Source organism: Nuphar pumila, chromosome 14, assembly GCF_984573655.1.
Source record: "Nuphar pumila chromosome 14, dmNupPumi1.hap1.1, whole genome shotgun sequence".
Classification (NCBI taxonomy): Eukaryota; Viridiplantae; Streptophyta; class Magnoliopsida; order Nymphaeales; family Nymphaeaceae; genus Nuphar; species Nuphar pumila.
The window spans coordinates 14145674-14161798 of record NC_143262.1 but is presented as its reverse complement, the minus strand read 5'-3'; the positions used below and the strand labels follow the sequence as shown (position 1 = coordinate 14161798).

The window sequence follows — 16125 nt, the reverse complement described above, 5'->3', positions numbered from 1 at the left end:
CCATTTAAAGCGTATTCGAGAATGGTTAGACGTGTCACATCCAGCGTTTGATTAAGGACACATCCTATGCATCTGTGGCACCCTGCGTGATGTGTGGGTTGCACAATCAAGCAGACCCTTAATAGACCCAATGGGGGCTGGCATAGTGGGGTGGGGCCTTGACTGATAGACGAGCAATCAATGTTTGATTCTCATGGGTGTCACCCCTCTATGCAAGCCAATGTCTAGCATAGGCCCTGGGTCAGCGGTCCTAGCCTCAAAGTTTTATGTTGCCGACACGATGGTTGTAGGTATGACAGGCTCAACCAACATGACCAGGTCTTCGTGCCAAGTGCGGTTTCTTTGGGTTATAAATTAAGGGGAAAAAAGACCCTTAATATACTATATGCTAAAGGACTAATGAGACTACCCTCTTTAAATAGAGGTGGCAAGCAGGCACATTCCTCCCTCTCTTCGAAATGGGGCTATCTTTTGTCACTTTATATTAATTATACCTTATAAACACATTACACAGATATTCTTACTCGCTTTCGCCTAAAACATAACTTATTTTTGTATGTTTTGTTGTTTATATTAAAGTAATAACTTATACCCCATCTATAAACTGCATTTTTTAGGAGAATAAAATTAATAATATAAAAGTAACCAATAAACTGCACTCAGATATATAATTTTAACATTTTTTTACATTATTTATTCTTATATATTTTTATAATATTGTTAAAAATATATTCTTGAGATATTTATGATAAAATAAAAAAAATTCAAAATCTCCCAAGATATTTCATCGCCAAAAAATTGCCAAAACCCTCATTTGTGGCTATGCTCTAAACCAATCTCAAAAGTGCTAGTATTGGAATTTTCTTGGCAAGAAAAAAAATATAGTGATAAGGTGAAAATTTGTTTTTCGAAAAAAATATTGGCATGCATAGCATTAAAAATCCTAAGAAAATATCAAAAACATAACCCACACAGATGGCGCTCATCTAGTAGGGGTGACTTGTGAATGTCTTTGAAACCCACATGCAGTGTCCAGGAGTGAAGCCACCTTGTGGGTAGGGTGGGCACCTACCCACCCTGACCAAAAAAAATCCTCCAAGGGGGTAATGGGTTAGGAAGGGAGGCAGCCAAAGCGTTGGTGGGCAGTGCTTACCTGACCCAGAGTGCAGGTGGGTAGTGCCTCAGGTCAGAGTGCTCCCTACTCCCCATGGCCCACCTGACCCATAGCCCAAGTACCCACCCACCTCTCTCTCTCTCTCTTTATATATATATATATATATATATATTATTTTGAGCTCCCCCGACCCTACCACTCTATCTCTTAGTGCCCCTCCCCACAACTCCACAAGGCATTGGCCCACATGCCACATAACTCAAAGGGCTCCGCCCATCACTGGCCGCAAGCAGCCTTCGGCAAACCACGCATGCCACTGCCACAATGTGCACAGGACCAGATACTCAATCTCGTCCTCCCTCTTTCTCTCACAGGTCGATGCCCTGCGTTCGGTCATCCACCATCCGATAGTCTCTCTGGCATGGCAGACGACAAGATTTCTTCTTTTCATGTGCCCTTTTTTAGGATTAAGGTTTTTGGGGATTTTTTAAATTAATATTTAATTAGTTTTTCATTATATTTTTCAATTAGCATATGAAATTATAAATGTTTTTGTTAGGATTATGGTTTAGGTTTTTGAATTACTTTTTCTTAAATAGTTGCATTTCAATAACTAGGGTTTTAGGCCTTTAGTGTTTTTTTTTCAATTAGCATTAGGTTTTCAATAAGATGGATATTAATTAGTTATTTTTATAGGTTTTCATTTAGTTTTTTTAAATAAGATGAATATTTAATTTAGGTATTCTTTTAGTTTTTTAATTAACATTAAACATGATTCTACATTCTTGATTATCATAAATGCATAATTGACGATATACGAATTAGGGTTTCGATTTTGTATTTGTTTAAATGACATAAATTTTGGATTGTGCTCTATGGGTGCTTTGCATTTTTTCTTTTTAATTGGCATTAAATATGAAATTTGAATACTTTTTTGTTAGAACTTAGAATTTTAGGGTTTCTTTTTTGCTTTAATTAACATGAATTTGTTTTCCAAATACAATTAATCATGATTTCATCTTTAATTTTTGTTATGGCTTGATGGTTTTTTGTGGTTGTGAAGGACAAAAAACTATTAAATTATTTAATATTCATCTTCGTTTTGAGTAGTTTGTACATTTTCTATAAGACATTTATGATATTCTTTGTAGATTTTTTGAAAGATTAACTAATTAATTGATTATTTATTTGTAAGATGTTTATGTTCCTTTGTCACATCTTGTTGAAGACATTTCAAGATCGAAACTTTAGCTTAGTCACAATGCATTATTCATGGAGGATACTTTTTTTGGTCTTTATATCAAACAAAGCTAAATTTTAGAGTATTAACGTACTTGTGTACTTCAAAATTTAACATTGTTTGATATAAAAACTAAAGTTGTAAAACCCAAGATTTTTCTTTGACAATTAAAATGAATAAATGAACTTTATCTGCATCTATGACATGAGTGCAATTTCTTGGTTTTCTTGAAATTCTTGATTTTCTTGATTTTTTTTATTTTCTTGATTTTGAATTATTATGAAATTAAGTCTCAAATTATAACGAACATTGCAAGCATAATTGTAAAATTTAAAATATTTGGACTAAACAAGAAAGTAAATAATTTGTATATGTTAAGATTATGGATATTTGATTTGGATCTAAATCCTAGCATTCATATCCAATATAGATTTAGACCTTAAATTAGGTAGTGGATTTAACTAATGGCATTTAGATTCAACCCAATTAGGTTGGATATAATCTATGACAAATGGATATAATTAGAGATGGATTGGATTAGATATAGTTGAGGATATTTGGATCTAATCATATTTGATTGCACTTATAGTGTCGGATGCTCTGAACAATGACATTATTGTTTCGACAAAAATTTTGGTTGATCGGTGACTCATCTATTAGATCAGAGTTGACCTTGATGTTTCTCATTTTGAGAGCATAAAAATCGATTATCTACCCGCCCAAATTGGTGTTAATTTGTGTGTTTTATCATCGACCAAAGTTCATGCCTAATGTAGGTAAAAAAAATGTTTTTCGACATTAACTAAATTTTTTTGCCGATCTGTGTGTGTATGATTAAATTTAAGATCACTATAATGATTTACATTTTGAGAGCTATCAAATCAACTATTTAAACATCAAATTTTGATGAGTCTTTGGGTCTATAGGCCTCCTGGAAGGTTACTATATCACTAAAACACAAGTCAGGTTAAGATGTCTTCACCTTTCTACTTTAGCTTAATTAATTTCAAAATTTAATGAATTAAGACCCATAATTTATTTTATTATTTGATTAATACAAAAGATTAATAGATATTAACATCTTATTGAATCAACTCATCTATAAATATAGGCGCTTATGAGAAGGATTAACACGATTAGTTCTTTCTCCCTCTCCTCTTCTCATTAGAATTATCTATGTTCTTCTTTTTTCATCTTTTTTTTCTTGCTTAAAGCTTTTATCAACAGCCATTAAAGTTTCTCCAAGGTGTCAGGATGGGAGAGAAAGGTCTTAGTGGTTCCAAAAACATGTTTCAGGTAAGATTCATCCAACGCATGGCATAGATCGAATTCAAACGCATAAACCGTGTGTATTGCCAATTCTATGAGCTGATCCATAGTAAATCAAATCTGGAATAGGTTTGAAAAATGTTTTAAAAGTATTTTTAATTTAATATCATGTATTAAAACAGATTTATAAAATCATGATTGTATAGTTTTTATCTAGAATCTTGTTCCTACTTCTTTGATCTTGCATGAGATTGAATCTTGATTATTCTGTCTTCATTTTTTTATCCTCGACTATTTTAGAAAAAAACAGATATCTTTATAAAAATAAAGTCAATAAATAAAACTAAAATTACTAAAGTATTTTACATATCTAGGGCTTAAATTTAGAATCTTATTTTACTTCATTTTGATCTATTTTGAGGCTGAAATATCTGTCACAGCAGAGCACAAGCTTTCTGCCCTATCTGTAGGATTGTTCCAACCAATGCTTTTGATGGTTCTAAAGACTCAACCAAAAACTGATCAAAATAAATTGAGAAAAATCTGGGTGAAAGGTAACATGTATAAGATGATCCTGTAAAAAGTATTTTGTTAAAAGATTTTTTTTTAGGTCTGGAGAAATTTCTCAAATAGGAATGAATTTCTGCAATTGATGGGATATGTCTTATATTTTTCCTTAATAGGGTTTAGTCCAAAAATAAATTTGATTTTATTATAAAAAAAATTTGGTTATGTTTTTTTGACTGTTTTTCTGAGACATGGGGGCTTTTCCTATAAAATTGGGAGAGTGTAATTCAGTTCCTATGCTTTTGGTGGGTTTTTCAAAAACAGGTTAAGAAGGATCCGAATTTACACATTATGACATGTATAGATGTTTAATTGTATTTTACATTATGCAGCATGATTAAATATTATGTTATTGCATAAAAAAATCATATTTTAATGATTGTTTAGGGTTTCTTATGATTCTTGCATAAATAAAATCATATTGAGATATTTCTTGAAGGTTTTGTGATTCTTGAATGATGTATGTTATTGTTTTCGCAAGATTAGTATGAATCTGATCAAATATGCACTATATAATAATATAACAATATTTATAACATAAAAATAATGATTTATTTTGATAGTTTAGATTCCAAAGCATATATTATGATCATATGACGTCTCTTTATGATGGTAGATAATGTTTAGATACTATTCATTGGTTGATGTATGACAAAAAAATTGATACTCCACGTTTATGCTTGAGTTTTTTTACTTTTCCCATGATTTATATTATATTTTTCCTACTTTCTTAATTTTCTTGATCGATCCATTATAGTAAAATAATTCTACCTCTCAAATCAAATCACCAATAGCCAAACCCTTTCATGGAGGCCTTCTAGACATTTGGGAGGTGTCTAAGAAAAATATTGGGCCTTATTGGTGGTACAAATGTGAGGGTTATGGCTACTGTAACCCAAGATAGAAATTTTGTCATGTATGCAGAGCAATTATTGACAGTTGATTTTGTAGAAAATCTAATAAATCAATTATTTCTAGTTAATGGTTGATTTTTGGATATGTCATTCACATTATATGAATAGATCTGAAAAAGTTAAAAGAAAAATATGTTTATTTTTTCATAAATCTTGAAAGTTTACACAAATCATGAAAGATTCAAGATTTTGCAGAAAACCTGGATTTGAAACAATCTCAGGCAGGGTCCACTCCAGAAAACCTAAAGAATGCATATGATAGAGTTTTTTAACAAAATTAGATGATTCTGAAACTAACAAGCATACTTTTCACCAGAAAATTTGGGAGGAAAAAATCCCTCTCGAATTGGGCTTGGTGATTACTTCTTTGGGAAGCAAGATTCTGGCAGGTTCTGTCAAGAACAAAAAAATTGTTTCAGGTCTATGAATTGCCATGGGTAAACGAAATTAGTTTTTTGAGAACTAGCAATTGAAATTAAAAGTTAATATCCTCTAACATGACGATAAATTTTTATATAGTTATATCTATTCATTTTGATGGTTTGTCAGACCCGTGAATAACATGCAAATTTTGATATTATATAGTCCTTGATTTTAGATAACATCCCGACTTGTAAAATTATGTTTCTAAAATCATGTGTTTGATTATGAAATGTGATATTAATCATGCATATATTAATGTGAAATTTATCATAAATATGCTATATGTATGCATGTAAATTATTTGGGCATTGTGGCATATGAGTCTGTATATTAAACATGAAAATTAAGCATGATAATTTGACCAAATGGTATGCATGATCATGCATGTGTTATTCTATAAAATTTATGGTTCATGCTAAATTGAAATGAGTCTCATGCATCATGGATTGTTATATGTGGCATGTGATATATTGTAAGTCATGTGAAGCATGCATACATAGGGCTTGAATGCGAGTCAGGTTTGGTAGAACCCATGGGATGCTTGTGAGTACTTGGTTTGGTTTTGATAAACATGCTCATATACACACACACACACACTAACGGAACTCTTGGGTATTCCTTAATGTGAGTACGTACCTTGAGATACTCTTGAGTATTCCTTAATATGAATACGTACATTGAGATACTCTTGGGTAATCCTTAATGTAAGTACGTACCTTGAAATACTCTTGGGTGCTCCTTAAGTTGACTACGTACTTTCAGTTGGGTTCAAATGAGCTATGTTAAGATATCACAGTAACTCTAGGAGGTGTGGTTTGTGCCTTGTGAGGTCATGGTTTATTGAGCTGCTTATAGTGGAGCTTGAGGCTATTGAGTCTGGTGTTGAGCGCACCCAGTGTTGTAGTTAAACCCAATATAAATAATACCTAATAGCTCATTTGTTTCAATGGCTTATCTTGGATAGGGTAGAAGGTACACTCATCGACTGGCATGTTTTGAGGGCATTGACATATCTTAGGCCGCCATTCATCGGTGTAGGGGGCTAGGACAGTCAATTTATCCTAGGTTGACAATCAGACTCTGCAAAGTATGTATTGATTTCCTGAATCACTGTAAGTTTCTCTCTCGCTTAAAGATTGCTTCAGTGGATGTTTGCCCTAACTCTTTGAATCAATGGGTTAATTAAAATACATAGCATAATAAACCCCCATGTGATTGCTGAGTTAAAATTAGGTCTTGAGTGTGTACCCTTCAGGAAAGAAAAGAAAAACAATGCATTGGATTAGGTTCACCAGTGGTTAAATGATTCATTAAATATTGGCATAAATTTCTATGCAAGTCATGTGTAATTTTTAGTTCCTGTATAAGTTGGCATATATAAATCCTTTTGATTATCGTTTTGATTACTAATGATATGATGCAGGTATGATACTGAATGATAAGATTGAATTATTGTAAAATATTGCATGATTAAATTATTAGTATTGTGATCTTTAACTATAGGGTGTTTTTCTATTGGGGTTGTGGCTAATGCCCTTATAATAATATTGCAAGTAATGAATAAGTTATAAGGCGATGACAGGAGGCTCGTGGTGGTGTCAAGAGGGTCACATTCTTTTAGGCTTGTTGAAGGGATTGAATGAATTTATTTACTTTATTATTTTTATTTAGTCCTATAAACTCTGATATTTAAAAGACTCATATTTGATTTATTGTAATTTAATTAATGATTTGATTCAATTATTCTACTCTTTCAAGTGTGTGTTGGTAACTGTAACCCGCCCAAGGTTTGACCCGAATAAAAAAAATGAGTTTCTGCTGTGTTCTTAAAAATCATGTAAAGAAATTTTAAAAAAAATCTTTAAAAAATTCGGTTTAAAAAATTGAGGCGTAACAAAACTATCCTTCATGAGTAATACAATGTGACTGAGCACAAGTTTTGATCTTGAAATTCATTTAGCAAAATGTGATAAAAGAACACAAGCATTCGACAAAAAGTTGAGAGAGAGAGAGAGAGGTGAGGCCCTGGCTTGCCGCTATAGCCTGTGGGGTCTTGGGTAAGGGTGGAGTCGTGCAGGACAAGAGGGAGGGACCCACAAGTGGTGTCACAAAGAAGGTGAAAACTGAGAGTGAATCAAGAGAGGGAGAGTGGGGGGCTCGATTGTGGGGTCGTAGGCAGGGGCAAAGCTGCAGAGAGGGGCCACATGGAGGGAAGAGCCGAAGTGTAACACCCCAAATATTTAGCTTAAAAATTTTAGAATAAATTTTTTTTCTAAACAACAGCGGAAAAGCTTTATTAAATTCTTAGTCAAATTATTTGGGTGGGTTACAAGTAATAGCACAGACTCAAGGCATTAAGTAAAATAAACTCTTGCATTGAAATACTACAAGTTACTAATTACAACTTAATGTTTAATTAAAAGTTAGAATTCCTCAGGACATCCAAAAAAGATATGGTCACATGGCACTATCCGCAGCGACGACCGCAATTGCTCGCCATACTATTTTCCTGAAAATATTAATTCAGAAGAAGTCAGACTACCACGTCGGAGTAAGAAGCATAATATCCATATGAATGTGCACAGTGTCATGTGTACAAGTATACCTGCAACATCTTTAGATAGAACTATTAACTATTTAATAAGTGATAAATGTACAGGTCACTAAAGTCAAGTATTTTCAGGATTAATTTCCATCAACATCAAAGCACTATACACAACTTTGGAACTTATGTGGATGTACACCTGACTTAAGTAAAGCATTCCATGTAAAGTTGCATAAAGCACAAACCAATGTTCCACACATCATTTATAAGTTATCACATCTTTCTTGTAAAGGAAAACTGGTTTGAGTCATGCAACACAGGAATCACAACTTGCTCTAACAATTGCAACATCAAGCATTATGCAATTACTTGATTTTTCTCAATATACTAAATTTATGTTTCATCTTGTTAATTTCCTTGTGGGTACGTACATGCATTCAACATCGTAGCGGACCGAGACCACACGGGGGTCTATTATTTAATAACCCGTGTGACTAGCCGTACGAATATCCAAATGGAACGGTCCACGACCGAGAGAGTACTTCTCAATGGCTAGAACAAGAATTAGGATGCACCATGTACTTCTGCAGAAGACTTAGATCTACCACCTAGGACGAATTGGTAGTCCTGCCCCCCCTAACTCCGAGGACTGGGGACCGGGTGAGACGCCTAGCTCTCACAAAACAATAATTATCCCACGAAGCTTTTACCATCTACCCTCTCCAAGGTAGACCATGGGTCCGGTAAGATACACCGTCTTTCAGGTGTACCCAGAGCCCTGAGAAACCAGTAACATATAATATTGTCAGGTATACCCAGTATCCCGGGAAACCAGTAACATATATCCTCTTTCAGGTATACCCAAAATCCCCTTTAGTTATTTTAGATATGTATAATTTTTTTCCATTTTTGATAGTTTGGGTCCAGTAACATACACTGTCTTTCAGGTGTACCCAGAACCCTGGGAAACCAGTAACATATACCATCTTTTAGGTATACCCGAAATCCCAATAGAAACTGGTAATATATACCGTCATTCAGGTATACTCGGAATCTAGTTTTTTTCATTTATATGATAATATATTAATTTGGCTTTTATTTTTGGTACTGGGGTATACGTGACGTACCCCGCTCGTCATGCTACCACATGACATCTTTCAATTTTAACATTTTATAAGTGCTTGTATGGCACTTTAAGAGTTTTGTGAAGCTGCCAGCTAAATTATAAGCTTTCACATGACCATAGCATGACAAGTGTCCTTTATTTTGCAAACTATTGTAAAACAAACATAGATCCCCTGACACAGATATGTCATAACACTTACACGCAAATCATAACTCAATGTATATGCAATTTGATTAGCATCATAAGTGCCCATAAGACACCACAAGAGTTGTGTGTGCTCAGTTTCAACCTTGTACCATCATGCCCCTATATATATATATATATTCTATTTTTACAATTATAACAAAATCATATATTTAACCATAGGCAGTTCCTACACTCAACCTGTGTTGCAACATTCCTATGTCAACCACAGTCCAAAACCATTTGCACAAGATTACGTCATTAACCTCTCATTCCTTTGGCTCATGTACCAACACATAATATTCTCTTCATAAACAGATAATAAAGTAATTCATCATACTATTTAAACGTTCATACTGTGGTGGCTTTGTCGTGACCGATATATGTGGACCATGAAGGGTTTTCAACCAACCAGTGGTATGTATACTATAGTGAATTGCCAGTGCAATACATGTGTATGGACAAGGTGAATTTCCTTTTTTTTTAACGTTCATTTATTAATCTCATGAATTACAAGGCATACACCAACACATTGTGGCGGTTTTAAGTGCTAGATTATAACTGTGGCCATGAGTATTCTTTCATAGATGAGTGTTGATGCCTAAACCCACAGTTTAGTTTATGGCTATGTATTAGCCGCAAGGCAGCGCTCACTTGCCATTCCCACTGCAAGGAGATATACCTTGTCAGACCAAGAGTGTTCAGTACATACCCACTGTGGCCTGCATCCCAGATGTTGTGGAGTGGCATACTTGTGGTGGTCCTAACATTTTTGCCTTTTTACACAGGGTGGCAACTCTCAGAACTCTAAATTTAGATTTCCAGGGTGACAGCCCAAACACTCCACCATAAGACCAAGCAATGACCTCCTTTAGGTCCCATAAAGTGTTCCAACTTAAATGGGCTTTTGGTCTCAAACAATCTAGTTGATCACTTGGACAAAGCATCCAAGTGCTTGGTAGTTACCACTGGTTGGATTACACTAACTTTTCTTGTTTTGCCAAAAAAGATCATATTTTACTGGTATAATCATTTTGACTCTAGAGGTCACAAATTCCAGCTGACTTCAAACTTTCTAAACATATGATCTATACACCTATCAATTGATCATATAAAATATACATAAAATATCTTATTGACGCAAAACCATTAGTAAAATTAATATCTAACAGATAAGAAGAGTTGTAGACAACATATCACTAATGTCATGTTAGTAAATATGTGATCATTGGTAAAATGAAGCATTGTACCGTTGGTGTTGATGTCGTGTTAATAAATATGGGGAAAACCTAGAGTTGCCTAGCTTGATTTTCTCTCCAGTATGCCGTATGAAACGTAGAAACTAGAAAATTAGAGAAATAAAACACGTTATTCCCAAAGGATAATAGGGTACATGTGAAACGAACCAAAACCTATAAAAATTAATAACGTTTTTAATTATGTGATAGTTCACAAGATGGTCTCAACTCAAAGATAAAGAGATTCACGAACCAAAACCTATAAAAATAATGACATTTTTAATTATGTGATAGTTCACAAGATGGCCTCAGCTCAAAGATAAAGAAAGAGAACAAGAGATCCCCAACCAATAAGCCCATCTACAAATCAATTAGCCATCTAGCAAAACAAGAATATATCAAATACAACCTGTTAGACTATAGTATCGTAGCATTATTAATCTGTTTTCTCATTTTGACAACAAACTTTTGGTGAAACCTATTATCAACAATAAGCACTAGTAGAAGAATGCCTAGCATAAAATATGAGCAGAATTAAGAAGATTTTCATTGATAATATTACCAAAACACTTAACCAGAATAAATGGGGATTGTGGTAGAAACTTTATCAAATCTTACAAAACCCATGTTGGACCCTGGAGTCTGGACCATATGGCGCACGGAGCCTCATCCAGTGTCCTACATGGTTGGTGCACCTTCTTCTAACCACCTTGGTTATCATGAGGTCCTCACAGGTGAAGGATGAGGTATAGTGGTGGATGGGTGCAAGGAGGTCAGATTGATGAAGAAAAGAAGGTCAGGATCGGTTCCAAAGAACCAAAAGAAAGTTAAGCTCAAAAACACAATACCAAATAACAAAAAGAAGGAAGACGCAAACAAGATTCGCAACAGAAATTCATAACCCAAAAACACAAATGCTGCAAACAAAAACCATCTACTAACAAAAACAATAAAAACAACATACAAGAAGCAACCGATCACAGGAAAAATCCAAAAGCCCCAAAAAAACAAACCCAGAAGGAAACCACAAACTGACAACACAAAAAAAATCCATTCAAATGCAAAACCCGAGTGAAGAATGCTAGTACACGCAGGCAGCTAGTCCAGCACATACATGTGCTTCATAACACCATGCACAAACACACGGCGATTATGCCCTTACCTCGTTGAAGATCAAATCTGGAGGTAGTCGCGCTTCCTTCGTTGGTGCGTTGAATGACCTCAAGCAAGTGTCTTATCAGAAGTAATGGAGAAAGAGAGACGAAGAGGAAAGGCCACACGGCTGGGCTCTAGTGAAGATAGAAAAATCTGGATTTGCTCGGCTTCTCGCATGTTTTGCCCACCTTTCAGCTTCATTCTTCCCAGAAGTATCAAGAATAGTCTGGTTCATGCACCCTAATGGGAATAGGAATGGCTGGAGAGAGGAAGGGAATGAAAAAAAAGAAAGGGTCGGATAGAGAAGGAAGGGTTTGTCCCTACACTCCATTTTTTTTTTAAAACCTTCTTCTTAATTCCCATTCAAATTTCTTGAAACCCCCCCTTTGACATTATTCCCTGTAACTCCACTTTCAAATTTATTTTTATTGCTTAAGGTTTCCTTCCAAAGGAGGAAAAAGGTAAATGTCATCCTTCTTTATTTGGTTTTCCCCCAATCCATTTATGAGGCTGCTTATTTAGAGAAAGAAAAAGAAAACAAAGCTTTTCATTTGTTGCCTAATAAATTTTTTTTGTTGTTGGTTTCCCTTTTTGGGAATTCAGCCAGCCCACTCCTTCCTTGAAAACGTGTTTCTCTTATTAATGTCATCTTTAAATGAGGAGTTACAATTTTTTTTTTAAAACAAACAAATTAAATTTTTTCTTGGCAAAAAAAATTTGGCACATGACGGGATTTGAATTAAGATCACCTCTCAAAGGAGTAACGAGCTCCACCATTGCACCAATATTGATTTCATTACAATTCCTTGCAACGATATTTTATTTAACTTATTATGGCAGAATGACTTTTATAAACAAAACATTTTCTTAAATAAAATGTTCTAGCACTCAAGGGGTTTGAACCTGAGTTCTCCTCCCTAAGAGTACAACCTCCTAACCACTGCACCAACTTCTCTTTAATTGCTCCTTCTTGCAACTAAATTTTTTTTATCTTCTTATGAAAATTCGTTCAAGTCCCTATCATGTACGTTTTCATAGGATTTTTCTGCGGACAGGGGTTTCGATCCTGAAACATCTCTTCTTGTCTTGCCTCCTGACTCATTATCCTTTTAGCATAGGTTGTGTCTCATCGTTCCCTTACTTGATTACGACGTCATTCTCCTGGGAATTCTGAACTCTTACTTACTGTAATTTCGAAACTCGATTGCGCTTCAACCATTTTTGGATCTTGATTGCAATATGACCATATTTGGATCCATTAAGATTCAATTGAATTTTTTATTGGGTTTCAGATTCATCCAAGATCTGAATTCATACATCATATCTGAATCAAAATACTGGATTCATTTGATCCAGTTTGGATACAAAATCCATTTGGATCGACTCTATATCACTTTATCGTATTTATTTCAAAGGATTGTATCATTTATTTATTTTGATTATCGAAATTTTGCGGGTTTTACACATAGGGGGAGCGAATCGAGGGTGAAAGAGAGGGAAAGCAGGGGCCCAATAGTGGAGTCTCATCGTTATGGGCTGAGGGTGGAGCCACGCAAGAGAGCTCGTGTGTGTGTATATGTGTGTGTGTGTGTGAGAGAGAGAGAGAGTCAAGGTTTGGTTGTAGGGTCCCAGGCAGGGAGGGCAGATTTGCTGGAGAATGGGAATGGATTTAGGAAAGGGGAGGGCGGAGCCGCACAAGAGAGAGAGAGAGAGAGTTAGGGATTTGCTTGGGAATGGGGATGGATTTAGCAAAGGCTGGGCGACCTTTGAGTCGGGCACAAGGCTCAAGTTCCCACTGTCCATATTTTCTGGGGTCAGGATGCCCCTTGAGGGGTAAGTGATCACCCTCCCCTTAACGTTGCTCTGCCCCGGCTAGACCTATTGTGGAGTCTAAGGGTAATTCCTCCATCGTATCATTTTTCTGGAAAAAGTAGATGTAGCCAATATTCTCACCATAAAATGTTCAAAAAGTTTTAGACTTTTGGTAGCATCAAGACAAGAAAACGTATAATAAAAATTATCACCTAAACACCAAATCCTTTTTGTCTCATGCAATAGAAAAATCAGATTATCTTCAACAACAACAACCAAAGCCAGACCACGTAGAAAAAATAAACTTTTGGCAAGAAGCGCGTCTTATTAACCCCGACCCAAAATGGACGGTTCAGATGACGTCAGGCACCGTTGATGAATGAAGCACATCGCTTGAGCAGCAGCTTGGCCTTCTCCGACTCCGGGTTCAAGATGTGGAACACGTGGTTCTCCCCCACCGTCTCTTGTATCTCCGCCACCCCGTCCCAACCGCTAGCGGTCAAGGCCTGGGAGTACCACCAGCCGCGATCCCGAAACATGTCTTCCCCGGCGACGGCGACCAGCACGCGCCGGCACACCAAGCGGGAGAGCGCCGGCGAGACGACCGCTAGCGGGTTGAGGATGGGGTCGTCGAGGCTGGGGCTCGCAGGGGACAACACCACCCAGAACCTTTCCACGAAAGTCGTCATCTCCGGCGTCTCGCGGCCGATCCTGACCCTCGACCAGAAGTAGGGGTGAACCAGAATGACCCCCTCAAGCTCGATCTTGACAGGCTCGTTGGAGGCCGAAGCCGAGCTGAAAACGTCGGCAACCCCGCTAGCGAGCACGGCGACGTGGTGGACGATGTTGGCGTTGACGCTGTCGCCGGCGAGGAAGAGGCGGCCGAGATCGGCGTGTTCAGCGAGCCACGGCTCGGAGCCGCCAGCACCGGTCTGGCGCACCACCCACTGTAGGGCGGCCCAGCAATCGAGGTGTGCAGTCGGGACGGGGTGCTCCGGGGCGAGTCGGTAGTCAACAGAGACAGCGACGGCGCCGGACTCGGCGATGAGGGAGTTGAGGTAACTGTGGTAGAGGGGATCCTTGGCGGACTCGATGACGAAGCCGCCGCCATGGAAGTAGACGAGGACGGGGCGCCACTTCGGAGGGCCGTCTTGGGGGAGCGGCAGGAGGTAGAGACGAGTGGAGAGGCCCGTCTCGGGGTCTATGTTGACGTCCTTGGAGGAGACGCTGGTTTGGTGGTCGAAGGAAGGTGGAACCCTCTCTGTTCCCCTGAGCCTCTCCACGCGTCCGTCTCTGTAGATGCGAAGGAATCCCGGGATCACGTAGATGACCTGTTGGGAGGGATCCATTGTGGGGAGAGAGCAGAGAAGAGAGGGATGATTTGTGTGATTCGACCATATAATTTACAAAGCAGGTTATATGCCCCCCCCCCCCCGAACAGGGCAGTTAGCTACATCTCATGCTCGGGGGTCCCAAAGAGCACCACGTATGTAAGCATGTGTGTCTCGTATCCCCATGTTTGTCAGCATTAATTAGCGTTGGAGTTTGATGCGATTGCAAAGACTTAAGTACCCTCTTCTCCATTGGTGCAAAAAAAAATGACGATTCTTGAAAAGGAGTGGTTGTAAAGACTTAAGTGCCCCGAAGATGATTATTTAAGACCCAGTCTCTGCACTGCAGGATTATCTGAGAAAGAAATCTCCCCTCGAAGAGGCCATGAACATCAACCCTCTCACACTCTCTCTCCCTTCTATTTCTGCTTCTATGCACATCCAACAGAAGATCTTACATTGCTCCATCAAGCACCGACTGACCTGCACATTGACTGTTGTGGAGCCTGATTCAGAGTTTTTACCCTTACAGGAGGAGGGTTTGGGGGTTCATCCCAGCGTGAGTAGCATCATTCAACTAAATGAGTTGTAGATCCTGATTCAGAGTTTTTACCCTTATAGGAGAGGGGTCTGGGGGCTCCTTCCAACGTGGGTAGCATCATTCAACTTGAAGAGTTGTGGAGTCTGATTCAAAGTTTTTACCCTTACAGAAAAGGGGGGTCTGAGGGCTCCTCCCAGCGTGGGTAGCATCATTCAACTTGATGAGTTGTGGAGTCTGATTCAAAGTTTTTACTCATTCATATTTTAAGGCATTAGATCTCATGTTTGAACATCCACGCATGTGCAGTTTGCTTTCATCATGTTCAGTTGCTTTCTAAATTATACTTTGAATTCTGGTGCATTTTAGATCTATCGATTTATATGTAACCAGAGTTCATTTTAATCTAAATTTTTTACTGCAACTTTATGCATATGTCTTCATGCTCTCCACCAAAAATCAGATCATTCTGAGTTTATTTGACCCACTTTAAAAATCGAGATTCAAAACCTGTTATTTTGCACCGTCAGGATTTTAGCAGAATCAGGACCAACTTGCGGGAGTAATTTCTTCCTAACCAGAGATGATCTTTCCAATCCGTAAAAAGGGTTGTTTTTTAAATTGAATCTAATTTGTTCATACCAAATTTCAGCGATTTCTATGGTGTTTT

The 16125-nt window shown here is 37.3% G+C and overlaps 1 pseudogene; it reads right to left on the bottom strand.

The window, feature by feature from the left end:
* Positions 1–13876: 13876 nt before the first annotated feature.
* Positions 13877–14945, bottom strand: LOC149816450 (putative carboxylesterase 7 pseudogene; annotated as a pseudogene).
* Positions 14946–16125: the final 1180 nt, after the last annotated feature.